The 27,462-nt window shown below is 45.6% G+C and overlaps 1 protein-coding gene and 1 long non-coding RNA gene across 3 annotated transcripts in view; both read left to right on the top strand.

The window, feature by feature from the left end:
* Nucleotides 1-27,462, top strand: part of LOC115100925 (zinc finger protein 474-like) — a 134,989-nt gene that overhangs the window by 66,405 nt on the left and 41,122 nt on the right. The gene's annotated exons all lie outside the window — the stretch shown is intronic.
* Nucleotides 5,322-5,905, top strand: LOC115100934. The gene is made up of 3 exons (XR_003859219.1): nt 5,322-5,369; nt 5,466-5,588; nt 5,668-5,905. It is a non-coding gene; the product is annotated as an uncharacterized LOC115100934 (long non-coding RNA).

The following is a 27,462-nucleotide window of genomic DNA, read 5'->3' as shown; positions in this document are numbered from 1 at the left end:
CGGAGGTAGGCCCTCGAGGAGCGAGTACCTGGTTCCAGGGAACAGCTCTGAGGTGAAGATGGTAGTACTCACTGGTGTTGAAGACAGCAAATCCTTCCAGGCAGAAGAGAAGATAGGAGCAGGCAGTGAGTCAGGGAACATGGGCCCTCAAGGAGCGAGTACCAGTTTCCTGATAGCGACCTGAAAAGCAAGTGAAGCCCCCAAGGAGCGGGTACCCCGTTAGCATTAAGAGTCCAATGGAAAATTGGAGAGACAGAGTAGCTGGGTACGGAGAGCGAATCCCATCCGTAAGATTCCCCTTGCTAACTCAAAGGCTAGCAAACATCGTAGCCTTTAAATATCCGGGCAGCGTGACGTCATCACAGGGGGATGCCCCTGAGGTTCACGCCAAGTAGGAAATAAGAATGAGGGCTGCGCGGCGCACGTGCCCTAGGGTACCAGTGTAGCATGGCAGGAGGCAGCACCCAAGCCGGTCCGGGGACACCGGAGAGGACGGCAGGCAGACGCTGCAGCAGCCAGACGTCCATCCATAGCGAAAGGAGGTACAAAAAGAGAAAGGTAGGCAGAATGAAGCCGTCGGGAAGGGACGGTTGCAACAGATGTGGCTGACTGCTGCGTAGGCCCATAGTGATGTGTTAGGGACACAGCTCAGCTGAGCGGACGTTCCTAGGTGCGTGCGTGGCTTGGCCCCTTTTAAAGGGTCTGCGGCGGGAAAACCACCGTAGTGCTTCTGGATGGCATCACAGGCCTTCTTCTATTTAAGGCCTGCTCTGTCCTGCTTTAGACGCCTCAGCAATAGGTCGAACTCTTTGAAGTAGCTGTTTGCAATGCTGTTCCTGGTTCCTGTTCCTGACTTCATTCTGGTGCCTTATTTTCGTGTTCCTGCTTCCTCCCCATGTCTTCAAAGTTCCTGTGTTCTTGTCCTGTGGTCTTCATTTGTCTTCTGCATCATCCTGCTGTTCCATATTACCTCCTGTTCCTGGATTGACTCCTCAGCTTGACTTTGGCTCAGACCCTCGGCTCATCTTCATCTGGATTCCTGGCTTGACCTCGAACTGTTCCTTGACCACGTTGTTTGCTGCCTGCCCTGACCTCGGCCTGCTTTCATCTCTGCTGTCTGCTGCCTGCCCTGACTTCTGCATGGACAGTCTTTGTCTTTTTTTCTGTTGGCCTTTGATCTCTTCAGCGATGGATTCTTCTCTCCACAGAAGCCCGCACCTAAGTCCAGCTGACCCCGGCACCCAAGGGCTTAACCTAAGGGGAACGAGGACTGGTATTGGTGAAGTTCCTGTTGGGCCTCTGTTCTTGCCAGCTCCACCTGCTGAAGGTGAGGACCTGCAGGACTCTTCTCTGTGGATAGCACCAACCTCACCTCAGACCAAGGGTCCACTTCCGTAACATTAATAACACACATTTTTCATGTTAAAATGGTAATGTACCTTTGTAAATGGGATGTTAATAGTCTACTTGGCTTAGAAGATCTCCTTTTATCCCCAGGCCAGCAGGAAAAGAGCACAACTCACTCTTTCACTCATACCCACATTGTGCTCCCACTCAGTTCTCCCTATTCGAAGCCGTCATTCACTCCCCCTACCCTATGTACCTAACTCTCACTCCATCTGACCTTCTACACTTATTCAATCTTTCCCACTCTGTGCCCTTCCCTCATTTCTCCCTTCCAACCTGTGCCCTTAAGTCATTTTGCCTGTCCTTTTTGCTCTCATATACAGTACTCTCCCATTCCATTATGTATTCCTTCCTTTCTCCACTTCACAGAAAATGAGCCTTAAAGTAAATACTTTGGCCTGCAGTTCCTGTCTCAGGCTGTGATGGCAGTGACAGTGAAAAGTCTCTGAACCACTGTATCACATTTCAAAAGGCCCCATCCAACAGGAAGAAGCAGTGGTCCCGGCCCTGTCTCCTTTAGCCTCTTTTCTCATTTCTCGTTAAGCCCCTGAAGAACTGCGTACCAGGATCCAGGGTCTAGCTCAGGAAAAGGAGATGGCAATCTTGGCTCTACATCTCTTCTGGACTTGCCCATACACATCTACAAAAGCCTGATAGCTTTACTATATGGGGAAACATCTCAGCTGGCACTAGCTGAGATGTTTCCCCCAGCTGAGATGTTTCCACCTTCTTGTCTAGAGACACCAACTCAACTGTACAGGTAACAAAAGCCAACCTGTTGGTTAAACTTTAGAACAGAGGAGGCCAACTCCACTCCTCAAGAGTCATAAACAGGCCTAATTTTTAGGATATCTACAATAAATATGCATGAGATACATTTGCATATACAGGAGGTAGTACATGCAAATCTCTCTCATTGTGGATATCCTGAAAACTAGACCTTTTGTGGATCTTAAGGACTGGAGTTGGTTCAGCAGAGGATGGGTAAGTACATTGGAAGGGGGTCAGAGGGCAGGTTAATGAGTATCTTAGGGAAAAGGAGGATGGATAATTGTGTCGAGAAAAAATTATTAAATTGGACAAGAGTTGGTGGTCACACATGGAGAATACTAAAACATGTTTTGTGAGAACCCCTGCTCTAGAGTCTACATTTTTAAACCTGTAGTTGTTTTCTCTAACCACTAGCGGGGAACATAAGACTTGCCATACTGGGTCAGATCGAGGATCCATCAAGCCAAGTATCTTGTTTCCAGCAGTGGCCAATCTAGGTCAAGGTATTTGGCAGGATAGCAACATATTGCTAATGCCCAAAGTAGTGGCTTTCCCCAAGTCTACCTGGTTAATAATAATTAATGGAATCTTCCTTTATGAACTTGTCCAAACTTGCTTTTCTCCAATTTGTTTTAAATGTGTTTGTCACAGAGCACGAGCAATCTATAGAAACATAACATAGAAACATAGAAAAGACGGCAGAAAAAGACCAATCGGCCCATCTAGTCTGCCTAGCAAGCTTCGACTCTTATTTTCCCATACTTATCTGTTTCACCAACCAACCAACAACTTCAGGGCTCTTGTTGGTAACTGTTTGATTCAAATTTCCTGCAATCTCCTGTCATTGATGCAGAGAGTAATGTTGGAGTTGCATCAAAGGTGAGCATAAGGCTTATGTTTAAGGGTTGTAACCGCCGCATCAAGCAAACTACCCCGATGCTTGTTCACCCAGACTGCACAGATTGATGCCTTGTTGGATGATGTCTGAATGCAAATCCTGTTTTCCTCACTTCCCCCTACCATTGAAGCAGATAGCAACCCTGTATATGCTTTCAAAGTTATGTATCAGGCTTAATTGGTTTAGGGTATAACCACCGTAATAAGCAGCTACTCCCATGATTGTTTACCCAGATTGTGAAATTCAGTCCTTATTGGTTGTTGTCTATGGCTGGCTGGAGGACAGATTTCTCTTGCACAACTTTTATTCTTCACACATCAAACATAATTCAAGACTGCTTACCTTGCAGTATGTCAGCAAAACAATTTCAGTAAGTTAGTTATGTTATAAGGAGCTGCCTTCTCCTTCTCCCCAGGACCTTTCTTGCTCTCTTCTGAGGCTATACTTTATTCCTGCTTAGATGACTCATCCTGCACCCAGAATGTCCTGTGTTAAGGTGGACTGGGCTCAGACTGCTAGGACCAGCCTATTAAGGTGTTCTGAGGGTTTCTATAGAGCACTCTGACACATACCCTCCCCCTCAACTCAATGTTACCCAATTGAGCTCCTACAAGGGATATGTCCTGCAGTAAGACCCTGCCACACTTGCCCTTGGGTCCTGCCTCAACCTGGAATAAACTCTTTCTAATTCTAATCCCTGCCTGCCTTAGGATACAGGGTTCCAAACCATGGAATGCCCAGCACTTTACCTGCTGGGGATCATACACCCTCACGCCCTCTTGGTTCTCTGAATGTCCCATCCTTTTTAACCCCAGAGTCCAATTCCCCAGAAAGTACATTTCCTCAGTCTCTCCTGGCACCTTGACCTCTCCGGGCTAGATTTCAGAAAACTCCATTTTCTCACCAATCCTGGTTTTCTCATTGTCATTCTCTTGTTGGCAGATAGTGGCCCAATTTTCGCCTACCCAGTCTGGCATCTCCTTTGTCTGCTAGATATTTGGGCTCCAGACCTCTATCACCGCCTCAGTGTTAACCTCTTGTTCTGGCTTTGTCCTCTCTGCTTCCTGGGTCACCCCAGATGCGGTGAGTGGGATAGTCATACTAGAAGGGTGCTGCTCTCCTGTTCACAACAGTGCATGGGACTCCTGCAACTTCTGGCTTATGCTCTACTCTCTGTTCCACCAAGGTATACAATAACTGAGGGAGAATAATCAAAAATTGGTTCCCCAATATACACAATTACCCAAAATAAGGAGAACCTTATATCATGTAACAAACGTCATTTAAAACACACATTTATTTAAGAGAGACACCACTTAATATAAACCCACATATACAGTCACATATTTAAAAACATCACAAACATGAACGTCATATAGGCAGAGAAATATTTATAAATATGATATCATCATGAACATTATAACCTCCAAATAAATTGTATTAAAGTGCTTCAGAGTGCCAGTTCTCGTAGCTTTCAACTTCACAGATTGTTTCCATTAAATTCTCATAATATTTGAGCTTCACAGTTCTTCTTCAATGATCACTGCCATAATGAAATTCACTCAAATACTGCCCGTCACCACTCCCGATACTGTGGATCTTGTTCTGTTTGTGAACATGTGTTACCTTTGAAAGTGTTTCATCATCCGAATTTGTGTCAGCCTTATGTGATTCCAGAAAGGTTTACTTGTACTTCTAATGGCGTGATTTATGCAATCATCTGTCCATGTCAGCTCATTTATATTGGGCAAACTACCAGAGCTATTAAATTACGTATTGGGGAACATAGAAGTAGGATTAGGTTAGGTGTTGAGAATGCTCCATTAGTCAAACACTGGAGTGATAATAGTCATTCGATAGAAGAATTAAAATTCTTTATTATTAAAAAGATTAAATTGCAGTTTGGGGGTGATTTATCAGCTATTCTAAGACGGGTTGAACAACGTTATATTTTCAATTGGGGCACTGTGAGTCCACATGGACTCAATGGTCCAATTGAGTGGGGAGCTTTCATGAAATAATTGAAGAGTTGGAAGTTATTCTGGTTTTGTTGAAGTTTATTGTCGATCTTATTCAAGGGCTTTGGTGCAGATTTGTTGCCATAAGTTGATTGTGTGGTTTTCGTTGGTGTTTGTAGCATTGGAATAGGGTTGATGAGTGAGTGAATTCATTTAAGTTCCTTAATTGGTAATTGCGGTGGTTGGGGATTATATATAGAGTAGGCAAAGCATTGGGTGTGCAGTATGGAGATCCTTGCAGAAAGGAAGTGATGATGTCACTTCCACTTTTGAAGGTACGTGGTGGTAGCGTTTGCTCAGGTCGTATGCTGTCTTCCATTTCTTATATTTCTAAGGTTTTGATGATTGGAAATAACGTTTTTGGTTTGCAGTTTTGTGACCAGCTTGAAGAAATGATATGAAGTTTTGATGAAGTTAAAGTGAATTAAAGAATTTTGAAGAAATTCGTGTTTTGGATAAACGATTTTTGTGTGTCCCGTGGTTGGATTCACATGGTAAGGATTTATAGTTTAAACGATATGGGGTTATTTGTTTTATGTGGAGGAGGTAAATGGTTATGTCTGATTGTTGCAGAGATATTAGACGTTTCCCCTGAAGAAGCCTGCTTGTCAGGTGAAACGGAGATCTTCGTCGGGATCAGTATCGGGAGTGGTGACGGGCAGTATTTGAGTGAATTTCATTATGGCAGTGATCATTGAAGAAGAACTGTGAAGCTCAAATATTATGAGAATTTAATGGAAACAATCTGTGAAGTTGAAAGCTACGAGAACTGGCACTCTGAAGCACTTTAATACAATTTATTTGGAGGTTATAATGTTCATGATGATATCATATTTATAAATATTTCTCTGCCTATATGACGTTCATGTTTGTGATGTTTTTAAATATGTGACTGTATATGTGGGTTTATATTAAGTGGTGTCTCTCTTACTCTCTGTTCCAGCTAAGCCATTTCTGGGTTCTCTAGCTACTTGCCAGGGCCTCTCTCAGGCTCCTTGATACTGCCTCTCGCAAGCCACTTGGCCCTGTCCCCTTCTGGGCAGTCTGTGTTGTCCTCTCCAGGCCTATTTTTGGTGTTTGGGAACCCTACAGGGCCTTCCTTCGGACCTCCTGTAGTGTCAACTTCAAGTCTCCCTGCAGCACCTCGCTTAGGCTTTTTCCTGCTGCATTCCTCAGACTCTTGCCACAACTTGGTCAGCTCGTGGACATCTTTGCCAACAAGACATCTAACTCTTCCAGGATCTATTATCACTTCCTGTCCAGCCACTATAGGCATTCACTCTCCTGTCTGTCCTGGATTCTTGGGAGTGGGCTCTCTAGCTCCATTGTTCTGGCAGACTTCTTCAGCTGCCAAACCTCGAGCCTCAGGTTCTCCCTCTCACCCGGTTCTTGGGACTGGGGAACTCACACTACACAAACGTACACTTTCTATCATGCAAATTTCCACACATTTCTCACACTTCTGCTTATACTTACAGAATGCAGTATGTGAATACAATTTCTGTATCTCACACAGTGGATTCAACTTTCCTGAATTAACTTAAGGCACTGCCAAATTCCAAACAGAGAATTTTCCACTGCACTTTCTGTGGGAATCTCAGTTTTCCCTTTTAACTTTCTCAAGTGCTATAATGCAATCATTTTAACAATAGTTTACATAGGCTGCCTATCATTCTGAGACACAGACACAGATCAAATAAATACAGCAACTCTTCCTTTCTTCACTCTGCATATAAAAAGTACTCACAACTGCCTCTTAGGTATTTCCTCAGTAGCAGCCCTTACAATAGAGCTGTTGTTCCTCAAATGCTGGTTCTCTCCTCAAAAGATGGTTTTGTGTGTGATCTGAGCATCTATCCTGCCTGCATCTGCTTCTGGCTAGTTTTGGTGCTGAGCTATGACCCAGCTTCCAGCTGTTTGTTTATTTTTCTTCCTCATGCTTTGTCCATGTGGCTTTTTTCTTCCTGCTGGCTCTGTGTGCCTCTTTATATACATTACCTTCCTGCAACAAGCCAGAAAGGGGGGGGGGGGGGGAGAGAGAGTGGGTAATTAGTGGCCTCAGGCTACACTTCTCTATGGAAAAGAATTACTGGGGCCACTTAACCTTCAACTCTACTGTGGGACACACTTATTATTGACCTCACTTTGTGTCACTGAGCCCAGAATAAATCTGGGCACAAAGAAACTATTTCTTACTGCTGCAGGTTTCAAGATAAAGAAGGGACCAATAAGGATAGGAGCACTGGTTACCTAGTGCCAAGAGCAATGGAATACTTCCTCCCTCTCCTGTAACCTCAGTCCAATGCTGTCCTTTCTCTCTTTTATCTGACCCTCTCTCTCCGGGCTCGACAGTCTTCAGTCTGGAGCCTCCTTCTTAGCAGAGCTTGGCATGGGGTTCTTCTCCCCAAAGCTGACTCTCTGGGGTTCCTCCAGGCTGTGGCTTTGCTTATACTAATTTGGCCACTGGATTCTTTCATCTTCCTCCTCTGGCTATAGTTGTTTGCCCAAATAGCTCAGTCTCCCCACTGGCTCAGGTTTGCATTCTGGCACCAAAATCCTAGCTTTTATATAGGAGCCAGTTCAGATTGATTCATAAATCTCTGTCCTCAGTTTAGGTAGAGTGGTCATTGAGTATCTACATATCCTTTATGGTCAGCTGTCCAGTAAATGCAGATCTCACTGATTTTTCTCAAAGCAGAAAGACTTGGACATTCTGTCTAGATGGAGGATCACATTTGTGGTCCCAACAGTAAAAATTTAGCCAAAGGCCCCTGCATTAGCAAGCTGGAGTTACATTTTTTCCCTCCTTCTAAAAATGGGCTACGGGCTGCTTTTCAAGTTAGTCTAATAGTGCCTGGATAAGTCACCTTGCAAAGCCATCATGCAGACTTTTGTTTATGCTCATTTTTAGAGTATGTTCCTTAGTTTTACCAAAAATATTATTTCTTCATCAAAACTACAGCATTTACCCTGGTTGAAGGTCCAGCTATCTTTCTTAGCTGATAGGAAGTGCCTAACTATTATGTTCGAACAATAATGGTGAGTTCCTTACTAGCATATAGATGTTAGAATATTGTACTTGTAGAAGTTAACATGGAGTAGTATCTGACCTGTTGTAGAATATTGAGGATTCTTGAACTAGTAAAATTCCAGTAGCTTGCACCTGAGATCATCGTACTTGATCTTCAGGACAGGAGACCCAGGGCCTCATTTACTAAGCATTTTTCCCATAGACACAGAATGGGAGAAAAGCCTTAGTAAATCAGGCTCACAGGTTGCTTAGCACATAAGAACATGACATACTGGGTCAGACCAAGGGTCCATCAAGCATAACATCTTGTTTCCAACAGTGGCCAATCCAGGCCATAAGAACCTGGCAAGTACCCAAACACTAAGTATATCCCATGCTACTGATGCTAGTAATAGCAGTGGCAATTTTCTAAGTCAACTTGATTAATAGCAGGTAATGGACTTCTCCTCCAAGAACTTATCCAAACCTTTTTTAAACCCAGCTACACTAACTGCACTAACCACATATGTGACGGGGCTATGCTAGTCACTAAAATTATTCCTATGTGATTTTTCTATCTAGGGGCAGTAGGAGGAGTTTTGATATTTTTTATTCCTCCCAGTGCTATAACCCCACCTTTTTGAGGGATAGGCTTTTTGGAGATATATAGAATTTTGGAGCATGGCTAGTGCTTCAGAGGGTTAGTGGGAAGGCAACCGAGAAGAGAGACAAGTCACTACCTCAGAATCCTCCAGGATCTCAAAGCAGCAGGAAAGGAGAAAGAGGAACAGTGAGAAGCTTCAACATTTCCCAGGGTTTCAAGAGAGAGGGAATTGAAGAGAAAAAGGTTTCCCCAAGACCTCAAAGCAAGTGGGTTGAAGAGCTGGAGTTTCTCCCTGGATCTCACAGAAGGCAATTAAAGCATTTGGCAGAGGTATTGAGGAAGAAGTTTTGAGAAGATATTTGGATTTTGACTGACCAGTATCTGATGGAAAGGCATACCTCCAGTATCCCAAAGGAGTGGAATCAGAGATCTTTTAACCCATTCGACCAGATTGGGTGAAGAGAAAAATGTAGACTTTTGAGCCACTAACTCAATAGACTTGTATTTTTTATAGTTGACTTACAGTTGAAGATTTTAACTTGTTAGAACCCTCTTTTTGATATTTTGCTTGGGAATATTTTTCCTGACCAGATCATGCCAGAAGTAGAACTACATTCTTGTTATCCCACACTCACTGATGAGGATATTTTCAATCAGAATGAAGGTGCAAGAGCAAAAAGGGAAGTGAGCAGAGTAAGGATGGCCAGAGAAACCATTTGTTTTTTATTGGTCATTGGATGTATGTTGATTCTTATTTTTGTCATCTGGACCTGGATCCTCTCTTTTTGAAGTTACAGTAAATACTCTCTTTTATTTGAACATCAACTAAAGACAGTGTTTTCATTGAGTTTTACCCAAGTGTAGATTTAATGGGGAATGAATGTGATTCCTGGTTTATTCCTATGCTGGTAATTTTGGCTTCCCTGCTCTTATTTTTCAGTTCCTGGCACCTCCTGGAACTATTTGATATAGAGTGTGAAGTGGTCATGGAGATAGTGGTAGACAGAGGCAGGGGCCTGGAAGAGAAGTCTTCCTCCCATCCTGACCTGAACCAGACCTGTAGTACCCCTAGTTTAGGATAAAACAATGAAACAGGGAACTAGCTACAAATAAAATTGTTCAACATTTGTGTTATTGTTTTCTTTTCTTTGCTTCTTTCATTCAAAACCAAGAGACTGAAAACCTTAATCTTAAAATCTTATTAGAATAGGTCTTAAGAATATGATGCTGCCATCTAGTGATTTTGCCAAATATAATCTATACATTCTCTAATTACGGCTTGCATTTTCTTCAACTGAAGTCATGCTTATGAATTTTTACATCAAATGACATTACTTGAAAAGTTACAGTGCAGCAGCAAAAGTTTCACACTGCCAAGGAATTCCTATGTAGAAACGTATTTACTCATCAGTCTGGGTTTAGAAAACGAAAAAGAATACAGCCAATCTGTTACTGGCAAGTCTCATGTGCTTATAAATAATACAACAAAACCTATTGCCTCCACATTTTTGATGCACTTAAATGAACTACTATTGCAGTTGGCTGGACTGCCATTCCTACAATCCACTGCTTTGTTAGGAATGTGGAAGCTTTGTTAAGATGGAATGCGTTAAGACGTGTCAACATCAGTGATAATGACATCCTTATGCAGTCCTGAAATGCTTTGCTGCCCACATGTAATAGGTAACATTGACTTCTTGGCTGTTTTTTCAATTGAAAACTACTTTCAAGCACAAGATAAATCACAATGAAGCATTACAAAGGGAAAGAGAAGGGTAGCAGGCCAGGTTGCATTATAAAGGAACCAATCGCAGCAAAGAGCAAAGAGTTCTGTCATCCAAATACTTCTCTAACATGTGCTTCCTGAGCTGGTGGAGAAATTCATTTGTCATGGAAATGTTTAGGGAATAGAATTTTTGTTTTACATTGTATTAGATCCCTCTGTGCTCTGTTAATATTTCAGGAAGTGTGATGTTTGTTTAAAACAAATGTGAGAACTCTCTGTGGTCTGTTCACCCTGCAGTGTTTCTTTCAGTAAAATGTAAAACAAGAGCTCATTGTTAAGAAGGTAAAATATAGCAAATAAATGAGCTCACTGAAGAAACAGTCCTAATTTTTGAGGTATACAGTTTTAACCAGGAGAATAAAAAGCCCCCTGTACATTTCAAATAATTTTGTGTAAAATATATGTCTAGTACCCACAATCAAGTAATGAATGATCTGAGAAAGGTTGGAGTGGTCTAATATTTGGCAGTTAAAATTCAATGCAAAAACAAATATCCTCCTCTCTATTTAGTCGTAGCAGATACTACCCATCAAGTTAGCAATCCATACTTTTGAAAAACATCATATTGGTTTGTATAGGTCATAGATGAGCTTTATGGATTGCAAACTTGATGGGTAGTATCTGCTGCGACTAAATATAGAGGAGGATTTTTGTTGTTGGATTGTTTTTTTTAATCTGATTCCCCCTTGTGTTTAGTTAAGATTCAATGCCAAAAAGTGCAGAGTTGTGCACTTGAGATGCAGATATCAGCAAGAAAGGTATGCAGTAGGTGGTGAAGAGCTTGTGTGCATCAATCTGGAGAATGACACTGGGGTGGTAGTGTCAGTGTGATAAGATGGGGGCCAGAGCCAGAGGGATGCTGAGCTGCCTACGGAGAGGCATAACCAATAGAAAAAGGATGGTGACAATGCCTCTTTATAAGTGGTTGGTATGGACTTAATGCACAACTTAACTCTGGAATTTTTTGATGGAGGATATGGTAAAGGCAGTTAGCGTAGATGGGTTTAAAAGAGGTCTGGACAAATTCCTGATGGAACAGTTCATAAACAATTATTAGCCAGGTAGACTTGGGGGAAAGCTACTGCTTATTCCTGGGCCTAAGCAACATTGGATTGGCCATTGTTGGAAACAAGATACTGGGTTTAATGGTCTGACTCAGTATGGCAGTGCTCAGTCCTGGAGGCTGTGCCTCAGAAAGTACAGAGGGAGGCTAGAAGTGGTCCAGAGAAAGGGAATTACCATGGTGTGCAGTCTGCATCAGAAATCATATGAGATGAGACTTGAGGATCTAAATATGTCTCCCTAGAGGAGAGGCGAGATGGGGGATATGATAAAGAAAGACACTTGAATATCTGAAAAGTATTAATAATGCACCCAAATCAAACCTTTTTTATGGAAAAGACATTCTAGAACTAGGGATCACAATCTATCTCCACGGGGTAGATTTAAGAAGATCATCAGAAAATATTTTTTTTCACAAAAATGGTAATGGAAATCCTGGAATAACCTTTTGGAGGAGGTGGTGGAGACAAAAATGGTAACAGAATTTGTAAAAAAAAAAAAAAAAAAAAGTATGGGTTATGCAATATGCACAGAGCATCCCTAGTGGCAAAAGGATGGAAAATGAAGCCCTAGGTTAACCTGCAGTTACAGGCCAAACCAGCAGTGGTATGATGCCATCAAATCTACGAGAAAGCACTGGAGTAAGCTGCATGAACAGAAGTTACAACTCTAAAAGGCTATGGCCTTGAGTGAGGGACATGGAAGAATAGGTAATGGATGTCTGGTTTCATATGGGAATTTATATATGCATCTACCCAAAATAGATAAAATGCTGCTGGGCAGACTGGATTAGCCATAATTGAACTTTATCGGCTGTCATTTACTATGCTTCCTGGAATAGCATTACTCTTCTTCCAAATGTTGATGTGCATCCATGTGCTTTCAGTAATCTTAACTATGTTTAAACTGAGGTTTACAACTCCTCATGATCATACAAGGCTTCTGTGCACTGATGTTACTATCAAACAAAACAGAGAGGTTTATTTGTTGACAGTATTTTTTTTTAATTTGATACGTTCAGTTCTAAGTCTTACCTAACTTTCCAGTAATCACCCTTGCAAGCATGTAATGGTTCCTTCAGTCTTCAGTGCCCACAGTCCTGCTTACAGATGACCTTCATGCTTTCTGTAAAAAAAAAAAAAAAATGAAACCATCTAAGAGTGGAGAGAGAGGGCCTTCTGAAAATGTAGCAGTGGCTGGGAAAGCAGCGGACAGCAGTGGGCTGCAAGCTCTCTCAATCTCATCTCTACCAATCTCTCTCTCAAACCCCCTACTCATCCTCACCTCTCCCATCCTTTGTTCCCCCACCCTGCTTCCCGGTTTCCTCCTCTAATCTAGTCTAATATTAATATCCCACCATCCTCTTTAAAAGGCTCAAAGTAGCTAACAAAAAACTACTCATGTTCGTGCTTCCCCAAACCTGACCCCACCCTGGCTATGCCCCCCAGAGATATTAGTACCCACATTTGCTCACATTCTTTTACCCACATAGAGGTGGTCAATAATCCAAAATCCAATTTCCACAGGTAACAGCATTTTACCCCAGGTAAGGACTTTCATTGCTGCCCTCATAATATCAAATACATGTCAGATCAATGGCAGTTGAATCTGATGCCAGATATTTGGATTTAAAGCCAACACTGTTAATCTTCAGTGCTGCAGGACACGAAATAACATTTCCCAAGCCGTATATTTTTAACTTATATTTACTAAACAGATTGAATTCATGACAAGTTACTGAAGCTAAAAAATCACCAAACCAGGGCAAGGATTTCCAACTCTGGTCCTCATAGGTCGCAAGCAGGTTTGGTTTGCAAAGTAACTATAATATGCAAATTAACCCACTCCTTGAACCAAGTCCCTGCAGATATTTCTGATGAATATTCATTGTGGTCATCCTTTAAACCAGGCCTGTTTGCAACCCTTGTGTGCCAGAGCGGAGAGCCTCTGTTTTAGCTATTACCACTTTCTTCCTGACTGTACTTTCTGTTTTATATTAAATGGTATAACTTTTCTATTGCTTACTCAGCTTTAAAAACAATGAACTAAAACAGCCTGTCTGGTCAATGTTTAACAGTAAGACATTTGTTAGGCTGGAATGACTCCATGATATGCTATCCTATGTTTCCAAAAATAATCCTATTGCAAACAATGATTCTTCCAGACCTAACACTGGACAGCACAGTTTTGTAAAAGAAAAGAAACAAAAAAATATGAATTAATTCTTTAGTTCTGAAAAAATGCACATCAAATGGAACAGGTATTCTTAGACAAGGGGGTTAATAATTTTTTTATTCCAATTTTTTTACATAAACTCTTAGGGTTAAATTCTAAAAGCCCAGCACATTCCAAAACCGTGAGATATGGGAGTATGTCTAGCCGGCACACGCCACACAGATTTTAAAAGGTACCTGAGTACACGCATATCTCCTGGTATGCGCACAAATAAGAAGTTGCAGAAAAGGAGCGGGGGATGGGTGTGGTCAGGGCAAACAAGGTGTTCCAGGACTTTACCATGAAATCTGTGTGTATTTAGACACATAAGTGTCTGCCAGGGTCCCCTGCCGCATAATTTTATTACTGCTATGCACTGCGTGTAAGTAATAAAATAAAAAATTCTAGGCTAGTCAGTGGGGTTTTAAGGGTTGGTACTAACAGGGTAACAGGGAGGCTATTTAACTAGGGGAGTTAGGAAGTCCTATCTCTTACCTGGGTGAACTGGAAACAAACTGGGGAAACTGGTATTTGCTTCAGCATGCGTCTACTAATATCCCCCCAATTAAACAGTAGAGGTGGCATTTGCACGCACATGCACGCGTCCATATAAAATTGTGAGCACATGTATACGCATACAGCCTATTTTATACCATGCGTGTATATACGTGTATATGTTATAATATGGCTACGTCTTTTGCCACGAGCCAACATATGCACATACATTTGTGCCTTCTCGCTGGTATCAAAGTTTAAACCGAGGTGATTTGTAACTTGTTACAAGAATATCGGTATATAAAAATGCCAAATAAATAAATAAATAAAGTTACTGTTCCTGTTTTCTTATTACATATTCACATAGTAGCACAGAGGTCCATATTTAGATGGTTTGTCTGGCTAAGTTCAGGATTTAGTTTTTATCCAGATAAAAACTTAGCCAGATAAGCTGGAGCTGTTCTGGGGCTGGGTTGACTTAACTTAGCTTTGACTTAACTTAGATGAATAACACCAATATTCAGTGTATCTGTATAAGTCTGCTTGTGTCATGGAGCAGTCTTAAAGTTATCTGAATAATCGTATCTAGATAACATTGATAAATCAGGATACTGTCAGGGGTCTAACAAACACCACAACAGCTGTGATTTCAGTTCATATTCTTTAATGCAGAAGACCAAAGGTAGAAAACACAGGATTTCTTGTTTTTCTTTTTGCCACTCCCCTAGCTGGGTGTCAATTTCAGTACATGTTGATTAACTCTTCTAGAGAAGGAGGATAGATTCAAGTGAACACATTCTTAATCTCTTCTCTTAACCCTAAATGAAATCGTGGCTACAACGGTTCTTCAATCCAACTCATCTGCTTATAGCTGGTATAGCAGGCGGTATATGATGGGACCAAGGCTTTGCAAAGTTGTGTTAAGGTCCTCTCAGCCATATATGTTCTTTGTAGGAGTCAGAGAACATTTTCTTAAACTCTTGGAGAAACATGTCCCATGTGGTCTTGTTCCCGGTCCATAAACTTGATGGCCCATTTCAGATCATGTCCTGTAAATAGTGTAACTACCCAACACAGTTTCTCTGCATCATTAGCAAAGACTGTTGGGTAAATTTGAAAATGTAAGTTGCATTAGTGCAGGAACATAAGAACATAAGAAATTGCCATGCTGGGTCAGACCAAGGGTCCCTCAAGCCCAGCATCCTGATTCCAACAGAGGCCAAAACCAGGCCACAAGAACCTGGCAATACCCAAACACTAAGAAGAACCCATGCTACTGATGCAATTAATAGCAGTGGCTATTCCCTAAGTAAAATTGATTAATAGCCATTAATGGACTTCTCTTCCAAGAACTTATCCAAACCTTTTTTGAACCCAGCTACACTAAGGGGCGGATTTTAAGAGCCCTGCTCGCCGGTGAGCCTATTTTACATAGGCCTACCAGCGCGCGCAGAGCCCCGGGACTCGCGTAAGTCCCGGGGTTTTCTGAGGGGGGGGGTGTCGGGGGCGTGTCGGGGGGCGGGCCCGAACCGCGCGGCGTTTTCGGGGCGTGTCGGGAGCGTTCCGGGGGCGGGCCTGGGGGCGTGGCTACGGCCCGGGGCGGCCCGGGGGCGTGGCCGCGCCCTCCGGACCCGCCCCCAGGTTGCGTCCCGGCGCGCTAGCGGCTCGATGGCATGCGGGGATTTACGTCTCCCTCCGGGAGGCGTAAATCCCCAGACGTAAGGGGGGGGTTTAGACAGGGCCGGGCGGGTGGGTTAGGTAGGGGAAGGGAGGGGAAAGTGAGGGGAGGGCAAAAGAAAGTTCCCTCCGAGGCCACTCCGATTTCGGAGCGGCCTCGGAGATAACGGGGGTAGGCTGCGCGGCTCGGCACGCGCCAGCTATACGGAATTGATAGCCTTGCGCGCACCAATCCAGGATTTGCGCGGCTACGCGCATATCTACTAAAATCCCGCGTACTTTTGCTGGCGCCTGATGCGCCAGCAAAAGTACGCCAAATCGCGCGGTTTGAAAATCTACCCCTAACTGCACTAACCACATCCTCTGGCAACAAATTCCAGAGTTTTATTGTGCGTTGAGTGAAAAAGAATTTTCTCCGATTAGTCTTAAATGTGCTACTTGCTAACTTTATGGAATGCCCCCTAATCCTTCTATTATTCAAAAGTGTAAATAACCGAGTCACATCTACTCGTTCAAGTCCCCTCATGATCTTAAAGACCTCTATCATATCCCCCCTCAGCCATCTCTTCTCCAAGCTGAACAGCCCTAACCTCTTCAGCCTTTCTTCATAGGGGAACTGTTCCATCCCCAACTCTCAGTAGCACCCCCATTCCACTCAAATCGCTCTGGGAGTAGCAAACTAGGAGTTGGGCTGGTTCTCTGTTGGCGTTTTTTGATACACAATGCATATTCTGTTTATAATTGCTGATTCTTCTGCTGCAATTCTTGGAATTGCGTTTGGAGGGTCTACACTTGGTGAACTTGGTATTGGATCTGCTCTACCCAAGCCATAGTTAAGGAGAGAAAAAAACAGAAGACTGCGTTTAACTTCAGCAGCTCTCTGGCAGGATTACGGTCTTTTCATGGGTTTCCCAGATCAGTTGATTAAGGGTGTGGTCCACTCTCTAGCCTTAAAGAAAAACCAAGAAAAGAAAAAAAAATGACTAGCACCACCGACCTCTAACTGACTGGAATTTTTTCTCTCTCTTTCAGGTCGATGTAATATTGGACACTAAAATCAGCCCGCCACTCAATGCGCGGTTGGGCATGCATTTTGGACGCGCTAGACTTATTCCCGATGCAATACCGGTATTAGCACATCCAAATCTCGCATCCAAACCAGAAAGTAACTAATAGCTCTCATCGCATGTAAATGTTTACCTAACTCATGGCTGCGCACGGGTCAGGAAAATGTGCCACTGCCACGCATCCCGGTTCCTCCGGCTCGGCAAGGGGTTTCTCCTCTCCTGGCCCGCACCTTCTCTCCTCCACCGGCGGCTGCCTTCACATGGACCATGCCACCGCAGCTCTCCTCCTCGGCGTCCTGCTCCTAGGCACGTGCACGCACCTCAGGCCGAGATTTAAAGGGGCCACTGCGGGAAAAGCTCCTGCGGCACCTACTGATGACATCAGCGGCTCAGGGTATTTAAGGCAAGCTCTGACAGTCAGAGCTTGCCTTGACAACAGGTCACCTTACTTGTTCCTGGTGTAGTTCCTGAGTTACCACATTCCTGCCTTGTTCCTGATGCTGAGTTCCAGTATTCGTTCCTGCTTGTTCCTGATCCTGAGTTTCAAGTATTCTTTCCTAGAACATAAGAAAATGCCATACTGGGTCAGACCAAGTGTCCATCAAGCCCAGCATCCCGTCTCCAACAGTGGCCAATCCAGGCCACAAGAACCTGGCAAGCACCCAAAAACCAAGTCTATTCCATGCTACCATTCCTGCTTGTTCCTGCTCCTGAATTCCAGCTTCTGTTCCTGCCCTGCTTCAGTTCCTTCGCCCAGCTGTCTGGACTGAGCTTGACTCTTGACCCGGATTGTTCCTGACTACGAGTTTCCCGCCTGCCTCTGACTTCTGGACCAGACCTGACTTCTCTTGTTGCTTGCTGTGTTCCCTGGACTGGATCCTGGCTGTTCCTTGTCTCACTCCATGCTTGGTGATCCCCGGGATCATCCACACAGAGGCCCACCTAAGACCAACCGGCCCCAGCACCCAAGGGCTCAAGCTGCAGGGGGAACAAGGGCTGGTATTGGTGAAGTTCCTGCTTGCCTCTGCTTCCCACCCGGCTTCTCCTCCTGATGATGGGGACTTGTGGGGGTCCCTTCTCACAGGTAACGCTAACACCCACCTCGGGCCAAGGGTCCATCTCCGCAACAGGTTGCCAAGGCTAAGGACTCAGCAGAGACCTTCGTCCTGCAGGCCATCCCGGGTCTGGCCCTCAAGATCCAGCAACAATACCTCAAAGCACTGGCGGCCTCCATTTAGCATCTCAATACCCGATTGGACTCTGGTCCTACTCCTGCTGTCTCGCCGGTATCCTCATCCAGTCTTCCGGTTCCATCCACACTATCCAGGCAGTCTATTCCCTTGCCAGTACCTCCTCATTTCAACGGGGACCTGAAGTTGTGCAGAGAGTTCATCAACCTGTGCTTCATGCAGTTAACACTGCAAACCTCTGCGTTTCCAGACGAAGCAACCAAGATAACTTTTATCCTCTCTCGCTTGGAGAAGAAAGCATTGTCCTAGGCTTCTCCACTATGGGAGCATGCGGACGCTTTCCTCCAAGACCTGTCCCATTTTGTGGAAATCTTTCGGAGAAAGTTTGACAATTCTGGGAGGCTGGCAACTCCCAGTTGTGACCTCCTTCACCTTCCTTAGGGCTGTTGGCCCCGCAACGATTACATAATCGACTTTTGTACCCTGGTGGTGGAGCTGGCCTGGCAGGAGGACTGCCTCCGCCCTATGTTCATAGATGGGCTCTTGCCAGAGCTGAAGGATGAACTCATGGCCCATGAACTTCCCAGTACCCTGGAGGGGTTAATTGACCTCACCAGCTGCATCGACCGCTGGATCCAAGAATGCAGCCAGGAGCTTCGGGTCCCTCGCCATCCTGTGACCAAATGCTCTTGGTCTCCACCTGTGGGGATCAACCCCTTGGCAGGGTGCTCTTTGTCTCCAAAGTCTGAGGAGTCCATGCAGCTGGGGTGTGATAGACTCTCCCCTGAGGAGTGTCAGCACAGAAGGCAAGCCGGGCTCTGCCTTTATTGTGGGGCTGTGGACACTATCTATCCCAGTGTTCCGTCCAGCCAGGAAACTCCACAGCCTAGAGCCGGCAGGGGACCTGACCCTAGGAACTGTTAATCCAGCCCTCCAGTTATCTCTGCCCTCGACCCTGACCTGGGAGTCCCGCTCATTTCCTACCTTGGCCCTGGTCAACTCTGGGGCAGGTGGGAATTTGCTGATGAAAGACCTCGCTCTCCACTTAAAGTTCCCCACCAGGACCATCGAAACATCATTGCTAGTTGCCTCAATTCAAGGTGATCCTCTTCCTCATCAGATCACGTAAGTTATTGTGCCAGTCTTCATGAAGATCAGAGTTTTCCATGAGGAAGAGATTGAATTATATCTCATATATAGTAACATAGTAATGACAGCAGAAAAAGACCAAAATGGTCCATCTAGTCTGCCCAGGAAGCTTCCCAAGGTAGTAACTGCCGCTCCGTGCAGGTTACTCCCATGTTTCTCTTAAGGGTAGTAACTGCCGCTCCATGCAGGTTACCCCCATGTTTCTCTTAAGGGTAGTAACTGCTGCTCCGTGCAGGTTACCCCCATGTTTCTCTCAGATTTAGCTTTTTTATTTATTCCCATCCTCTAGCCTTTTAGGGATCCACAGAGTTTATTCCATGCCCCTTTGAAATCCTTCACAGTTTTAGTCTTCACCACTTCCTCCAGAAGGGCATTCCAGGCATCCACCACCCTCTCAGTGAAGAAATATTTCCTGGCATTGGTTCTAAGTCTTCCTCCCTGGAGTTTCAAATCGTGACCCCTAGTTCTACTAAATTGTTTCCAATGGAAAAGGTTTGTTGACGACCATGGATCATTAAAACCTTTCAAGTATCCTAAGGTCTGTATCATATCACCCCTGCTGTACAAGGGGATTATATCAAGGAGAATCTGGCCAAGGGATTTATCTGCCCATCCTCCTCACTCACAGGGGCGGGGTTCTTCTTCATGATGAAGAAGGACAGGACCCTGCACCCCTATATTTACTACAGGGGCCTGAACGCTATAACTCGCAAGGACAAGTACCCCTTGCCTTTTATTAATGAACTATTTGATTTCAAGGTGCCACCATCTTTTCCAAGCTTGACTTAAGAGGTGCCTATAATCTTGTATGCATTTGCTCCGATGATGTCTGGAACATCGCCTTCAAAACCTGGGACAGACATTATGAATACCTTCATGGTATAATAACACTGAAGGAACTATGTTTCCTAATACAATAATATATCCTTACACATAAAGGAAACTATTTCTAATATTTCAATTCTTTATTAATGCTTCTCTTATACAAAATTTTCCATTTCAATTGCTGCTCTTTTTATACCCAAACCTTCATCTCTCAATAATCATCAATAATGTCATAGATATATTGTAACAACTTTTGGATGTATAAAGAAGTTTGTATAAAGTTGAGAGATGAAGGTTTGGGCATAAAAAGAGCAGCAATTGTATAACACTAAACTGATGATGTAAGTAGTGGATTTTGAATAATTCCTAATTGATGTTGTAAACAGTGTATTTCAAATAACCCCTGAGGAAGCTCAGCAAGAGCGAAACAAGTAGGATCCTTTATTGTTGGGTATTGTGGGTATTATTGTTTTAATGGTATGAATGGGATTTGTGTTTGTGATAATTGGGGTATTATGAAGGGTTTTAGATTATGTTGATTTTGTATAAGAGAAGCATTAATAAAGAATTGAAATATTAGAAATAGTTTCCTTTATGTGTAATTATGAATACATCTGTAATGCCCTGGCTGTCTTCCATCACATGAGGAATGACATCTTCCAGGATCTTCTGTACTCCAAAGTCCTCGTCTATTTAGATGACATTCTCATATTCTCTAGGGATCTCTCGACACATCACCAAGACATCTGCCAGGTGCTCCAACGCCTGCACAAGAATCATCTGTATGCCAAGTTGGACAAGTGTATTTTTGAAAAGGAGAGGTTGCCCTTTTTAGGGTATATCATTTCCCATCATGGCTTCGCTATGAACCCCAGCAAGCTCCAAAACATCCATAATTGTCCCCCCAGCCTTCCGGACTACATGCGCTCCAGCGCTTCTTAGGCTTTGCCAATTACTATCGGCATTTCATTGCCAACTATTCAGTCCTGGTAGTGCCCCTCACTGTGCTAACCCGTAAAGCAGTGGATTCCAAGAACTGGAGCCCTGAAGCGGTTGCTGCATTTCAAGCATTGAAGGAGGCTTTCCTATGAAAACCCTGCCTGCAGCATCTGGACACCACTCATCCCTTTGTCGTGGAGGTAGATGCCTCTTTAGTTGGAATCAGGCAGTTCTCAGCCACAGCTCTCCTAAGGGTAAACTACAGCCCTGCCCATTCTTCTCACACAACTTCTCCACCACTGAGAAAAACTACAGCATCGGAGACCACGAATTGCTCACCATTAAATTGGCATTGGAAGAATGGCGACCCTGGCTTGAGGGGGCACAGCATCGGTTTACCATCTTTACCAACCATAAAAATCTGGAGCACCTCAAGCAGGCCCAATGGCTGAATGCCAGACAAGCTCGCTGGTCGCTGTTTTTCTCATGGTTTGACTTTGACCTCAGGTATCACCCAGGGGAGAAAAATACACGAGCGGACGCACTCTCCCACTCCTTTGAACCAGAAGATGTTCCCAAAGAGCCGCAACATATCATCGACTCGACACGTATCCTTCTGTGGGGATCTATGACCATGCTCGCTGGGAAAACCATGGCTCCCTGTAGGCTCCACGAGAAGGTGCTCAGATGGGCCCATGACTCCAAGGTTGCAGGGCATCCCAGCCATTCCAGAACCCTAAGTCTTCTCCAGTGGTAATATTGGTGGCCCAATGGCTCCCAGGACATTTGAGCCTACGTAGATTCATGCCCCATGTGCGCTCAACAGAAGACACCGGTAGGTTGCCCCTGGGGGCTTCTGCAACCTTTAACAATACCACAAGAATCGTGGAACCATGGTCCCATCTATCCACAGACTTCCTGGTGGATCTTCCTAGCTCTGATGGGAACACCGTGATCTGGGTAGTCATGGGCCGGTTTTCCAAAATGGCTCATTTCGACACTCTTGCCAGGTTGCCTTCCTCACCTGAGCTGGCACGACTCTTCTTCCTCCACGTCTTCCAATTGCATGGACTACCCAAAGTTATCACGCCTGATAGGGGACCTCAGTTTGTGGCCCGATACTGGTAGGCACTCTGCCGTAAGTTCAGTGTGACACTGGCACTAACCATGGCATACCACCCTCAGGCCAATGGCCAAGTGGAATGCACAAATCATTCTCTCAAAACCTTCCTGCAAGCCTATTCCAACGTCCAACAAGATAACTGGTCCCAACTCCTACTGTGGGTGGAATTTTCTCACAATTCCCAAATCTGCAAGTCCACAGGGCTCTCCCCCTTCTCCGTCATTTATGAAACACAACCACAGCCACCTCTGCCAATGCCCTCACCTGTGGCTCAAGCCACTGCAGAGGTCATCCATGCAGTTTGGTCCCGCACCTCCAAAATGATCCAAGAAGTGGCTGACCATTCCAAAAGAACTTCTGATGCCCACCGGAGGCCCACTCCTGAGCACCAACCTGGCAAAAAGGTGTAGCTCAGTATGTGCCACATCCACTTAAAGCTCACCTTCACAACACCTGGCTTCTAAGTTCATTGGGTCGTTCCCGATAATCAGATGCATTGGACAGCGATCTATCAACTCTACCTTCCTCCGTCATTGGGCATACATAGTACCTTCCACATCTCCCTCTTTAAGCCTTTAAACCTCTCATAGCCTACTGGCAAGATTCCAAAGTCCCCTCCTCTCGTCTCTGAGACTGACATCACCTACCAAGTGCAAGAAGTCCTCGATGTCCATAGGAGAGGCCATAGATGGGAGTACCTCCTTATTTTGGGAGAGATACGGCCCAGAAGAAAATTCCTGGGTACCCACTGTTGTTGTGTCTGTTGGTTCCCAATGCCCTCTCTCCGCCCTCCTTACCTCTTTGGCACTTCCCTCTTCGTCCGCGGGAAGATTGGCTGCTGCGGCGTTGGCCAGATGCTGCATATCGCCATGTTTCCTGGAGGCCTAGGGGCACGTGCGCGGTGCGGCCCCGACTGAAGTACCGGCAATGGCGCAAACCTCGGAGGCGTCCCCCGAAGATGACGTCACCCGCGACAGATATATAAGGTCTTGGAATTTGCTAACAGATCGAGTTAGCAAGAATTACACTACCTAAGCTACTCTGCCTCCTCGGGCTTACTAGGGGTACCCATTCCTTGGGGGCCTTGCTCTCTCCTTTGTTTTTCAGGTGACAGTCTGGAACTGGTACTCGCTCCTCGAGGGCCCTCATTCCCAGACTTACTCGATACTCTTCTGCCTGGAAGTCATTACTGCCAACTACTACAGTGAGTTACCATCACTCTCTCAGAGCTTTCCCTGGAACCAGGTACTCGCTCCTCGAGGGCCTATACTTTCCAGCTCCTGGGCTTCATTGAGACATTGTGTGAGTGTTACCATCTGGTTCAGTTCATGAACTCTGCATACCCTGCCTACTCACTTTATTTCAGTTTCTCTACAGCTCAGCCTCCAGGGATTGCTGTTCCAGTATCTGAGGGACTGCAGCCTAGCCAGGCATTCCAGCTCACTATTGCCACCTCTGATGGTTCAGTATAGTGTCTAATAAAAGAACTAGTGTGTGTCTGTCTCCATACTCTGAGCCTGACCGGTGGTCCCTCTCGGGATCTTTCCCCCCCTCGGGGGCGTGGTCATCTGCCACCGGTCCAAGGATCCACCCACAACTCTCCTAAACAACATCAGATTGCTAACTCCTTGCAAAAGGTATATAACAGATTGCTAACTCCATGGATCCAGCACAACTGAATGCATACCGGGCATGGCCCAGTGCATTATGGAGCAGCAAGATGCCTTGGAGAAACATATTGCAACATTTTATCAGCTACACACACAGAAGGTTCTAGGTACAGCCTCCAACCAAGAAGGTCAGTCACAGGAGGTAACTTTAAAGACTGCTGTACCACTGGCGGCTCAAATCCGCTTTTCCAGAGAAATCCAGAAGACCCGGGGCTTTTTGAACCAGTGCTGCATGCACTTTGCCTTACAGCCGTCTCTATTTCCTACAGCTCTCTCCAAGACTACCTACATCCTTTCATACATAGATGGTAGGGCTCTGTCTTGGGGATCAACCTTGTAGGAACGCAAGGACTCCATTTTGCAAGACATAGAAGGATTTATGGGCTTATTTAAATCTGTTTTCGATGACCCTGCTCAAATGTCTATAGCCAGTTCTGCTTTAGTGGACTTGAAGCAAGGTAACAAATCATTGGCTGAATTTGCCATAGAGTTCAAAACTCTGGCGGCATAACTCAGCTGGGACCCCAGATGTCTCAAGACTCTCTTTTGCAGAGGCCTGGACAACTGTTTGAAGGACGAGCTGGCCGCTCGCCAGACACCTGACTCGCTCGACAAATTAATAGTCTTGGCTACTCGGATTGATCACCGGCTCCAGGACAAGGTGAAGGAACTCCGGCCTAGGGTGTTACCCGGGGTGAAACAGGCCAGTGCTGTCTCTGCACCTTGGATGGTTCCAGTAGTCCCTGCTGCTGATACAGATGAACCTATGCAACTTGGTCACGGTCGCTTGACCTCCAAAGAGAGAAGATTTCAGAAGAAGCGTGGCCTTTGCATGTACTGTGGTCAGCCCGGCCATAATGTCTCCACATGCTCCTTTCGTCCAGAAAACGGACGGGCCTAAGTCCTGCAGGAGGACTGTTCTTAGGCTATACCGCGACATCTCCTCCGCTTTCTCTCCCAGTCTCTTTGACCTACGGACTGATCATGGTTCAGATTCCTGCCCTAGTGGACTCAGGGGCAGGAGGCAACTTCATTCTCAGTTATCTAGTTGAAGACCTGAAGAGTCCCCTCATCAAATTAGAAGATCCACTATTGTGTTACAACTTGAAGTGGGCTTTGGACGTTCCCCAACTTCGCCACTTCCACTGAAGATCTCAGTGACATCCCCAGCAGCTCATCCATCGCTGCTGAAGTGAAATTTCTTCCTAGACTCAAGATCCACCTGTCATCAATGCAGAAGACGACTTAGAATACAAAGTCAAAGAAGTTCTGGACGTTCGTAAAAGAGGCAAGACTTTTGAATACCTTCTAAAATGGGAAGGTTTCGGCTCCGAAGAAAACTCTTGGGAGCCTCAGACCAATATCCTGGACAAAGAGATGCTTTGTCAGCTCCACCTCGCGCATCCTTCAAAACCTAAGCCTGGTACCCGAAGAGGAAATCGCCCTTTGAAGGGGGGTACTGTTGTGTCCGTCGGTTCCCGACGCCCTCTCTCCGCCCTCCTTACCTCTTTTGTGCCTCCCTCTTCGTCCACGGGAAGATTGGCTGCCGCAGCGTTGTTCAGCCGAAGTCCTCCGGCGTCCCCGGACCGGCCAGATGCTGCATACCGCCATGTTTTCTGGAGGCCTAGGGGCACATGCGCGGCCCCGACTGAAGTACTGGCGATGGCACGAAACTCGGGGGCATCCCCCGAAGATGACGTCACCCGCAACGGATATATAAGGTCTTGGAATTTGCTAACAGATCGAGTTAGCAAGGGTTACACTACCTAAGCTACTCTGCCTCCTCGGACTTACTAGGGGTAACCGTTCCTCGGGGGCCTTGCTCTCTCCTTTGTTTTTCAGGTGATAGTCTGGAACCGGTACTCACTCCTCGAGGGCCCTCGTTCCCAGACTTACTCGATACTCTCTTCTGCCTGGAAGTCATTACTGTCAACTACAACAGTGAGTTACCATCGCTCTCTCAGAGCTTTCCCTGGAACCAGGTACTCTCTCCTCGAGGGCCTATACTTTCCAGCTCCTGGGCTTCATTGAGACATTGTGTGAGTGTTACCATCTGCTTCAATTCATGAACTCTGCATACCCTGCCTACTCACTTTATTTCAGTTTCTCTACAGCTCAGCCTCCAGTGATCGCTGTTCCAGTATCTGAGGGCCTGCAGCCCAGCCGGACATTCAAGCTCACTACTGCCACCTCTGGTGGTTCAGTATAGTGTCTAATAAAAGAACTAGTGTGTGTCTGTCTCCTAACTCTGAACCTGACCGGTGGTCCCTCTCGGGATCTTCCCCCCCCCTCTGGGGGCGTGATCATCTGCCACCAGTCCAAGGATCCACCCACAACTCTCCTAAACAACATCAACTGTCAACATCCTTGAAAAGGAGCTTCTCAAACGGTTCCATGCTACCTACCCCAGGAATCCCAGACTTCCAGGAGTGGGCCATAAGGGGGTGGGTACTTACAATTTTGGGCCAAGTAGGCTTTGGGCCAGGACCCCCTTACCTTCCAACGCTGGGCCCCGGGCTCAGTTCCTCCTGCTCTCGCGGCAATGGGCAGCCATCCACGAGGCCATGCCACTGCCTCATGTCCCGGTTCCTCTGGCTTGGCGAAAGGTTCCCCTCTGCTGGCTTGCACCTCCTCTCCTCCACTGGCAGCTGCCGCTACGTGGGCCACACCAGGCCATTCCCCTCTCGGCGTCCTGCTCCTAGGCACACGTGCCTCATGCTGAGATTTAAAGGGGCCACGGTGGGAAACGTTCCCAAGGCCCCTACTGATGATGTTAGTGGTTCAGGATATTTAAGGCAAGCTCTGACAATCAGAACTTACCTTAGCAACAGGTCACCTCGCTTGTTCCTGGCATAGTTCCTGAGTAGCCGCGTTCCTGCCTTGTTCTTGATGCTGAGTTCCAGTATTTGTTCCTGATCCTGAGTTCCAGTATTCATTCCTGCTTGTTCCTGACCCTGAGTTTCTAATATTTGTTCCTGCTTATTCCTGCTCCTGAGTTCCAGCTTCTGTTCCTGCCTTACTTCAGTTCCTTCGCCCTACTTTCTGGACTGACCTTGGCTCTTGACCCAGATTGTTCCTGACTACGAGTTTGCCACCACCTGTCTCTGACCTCTGGATCGGACCTGACTTCTCTTGTTGCCTGCTATGGCCCCTGGACTGGATCCTTGCTGTTCCTTGTCTCACTCCACACTTGGCCATCCCCGGGATCATCCATGCAGAGGCCCACCTAAAAACAGCTGGCTCCTTCACCCAAGGGCTCAACCTGCAGGGAATGAGGGCTGGTATTGGTAAAGTTCCTGCTTGCCTCTGGTTCCCATCCTGTCTCACCTCCCAATGGTGGGGACCTGTTGGGATCCCTCCTCACAGGTAGCGCTAACCCCACCTTGGATCAAGGGTCCACCTCTGCAACACTAGAGATCTTAGCTGATCTGCCTGCAGCTGAATATGAACTTCATAGTGAATGATGACATATAATGACCCATCTGGCTGCCCATTTGATTTTTTTGTACACGTGGGAAGAGTTCTCAGATGCACTCCAACTTCCTCTGCCACTTCTT

Source organism: Rhinatrema bivittatum, chromosome 1 (genome assembly GCF_901001135.1).
Source record: "Rhinatrema bivittatum chromosome 1, aRhiBiv1.1, whole genome shotgun sequence".
NCBI lineage: Eukaryota > Metazoa > Chordata > Amphibia > Gymnophiona > Rhinatrematidae > Rhinatrema > Rhinatrema bivittatum.
This window is presented reverse-complemented; position numbering and strand designations above follow the sequence as displayed.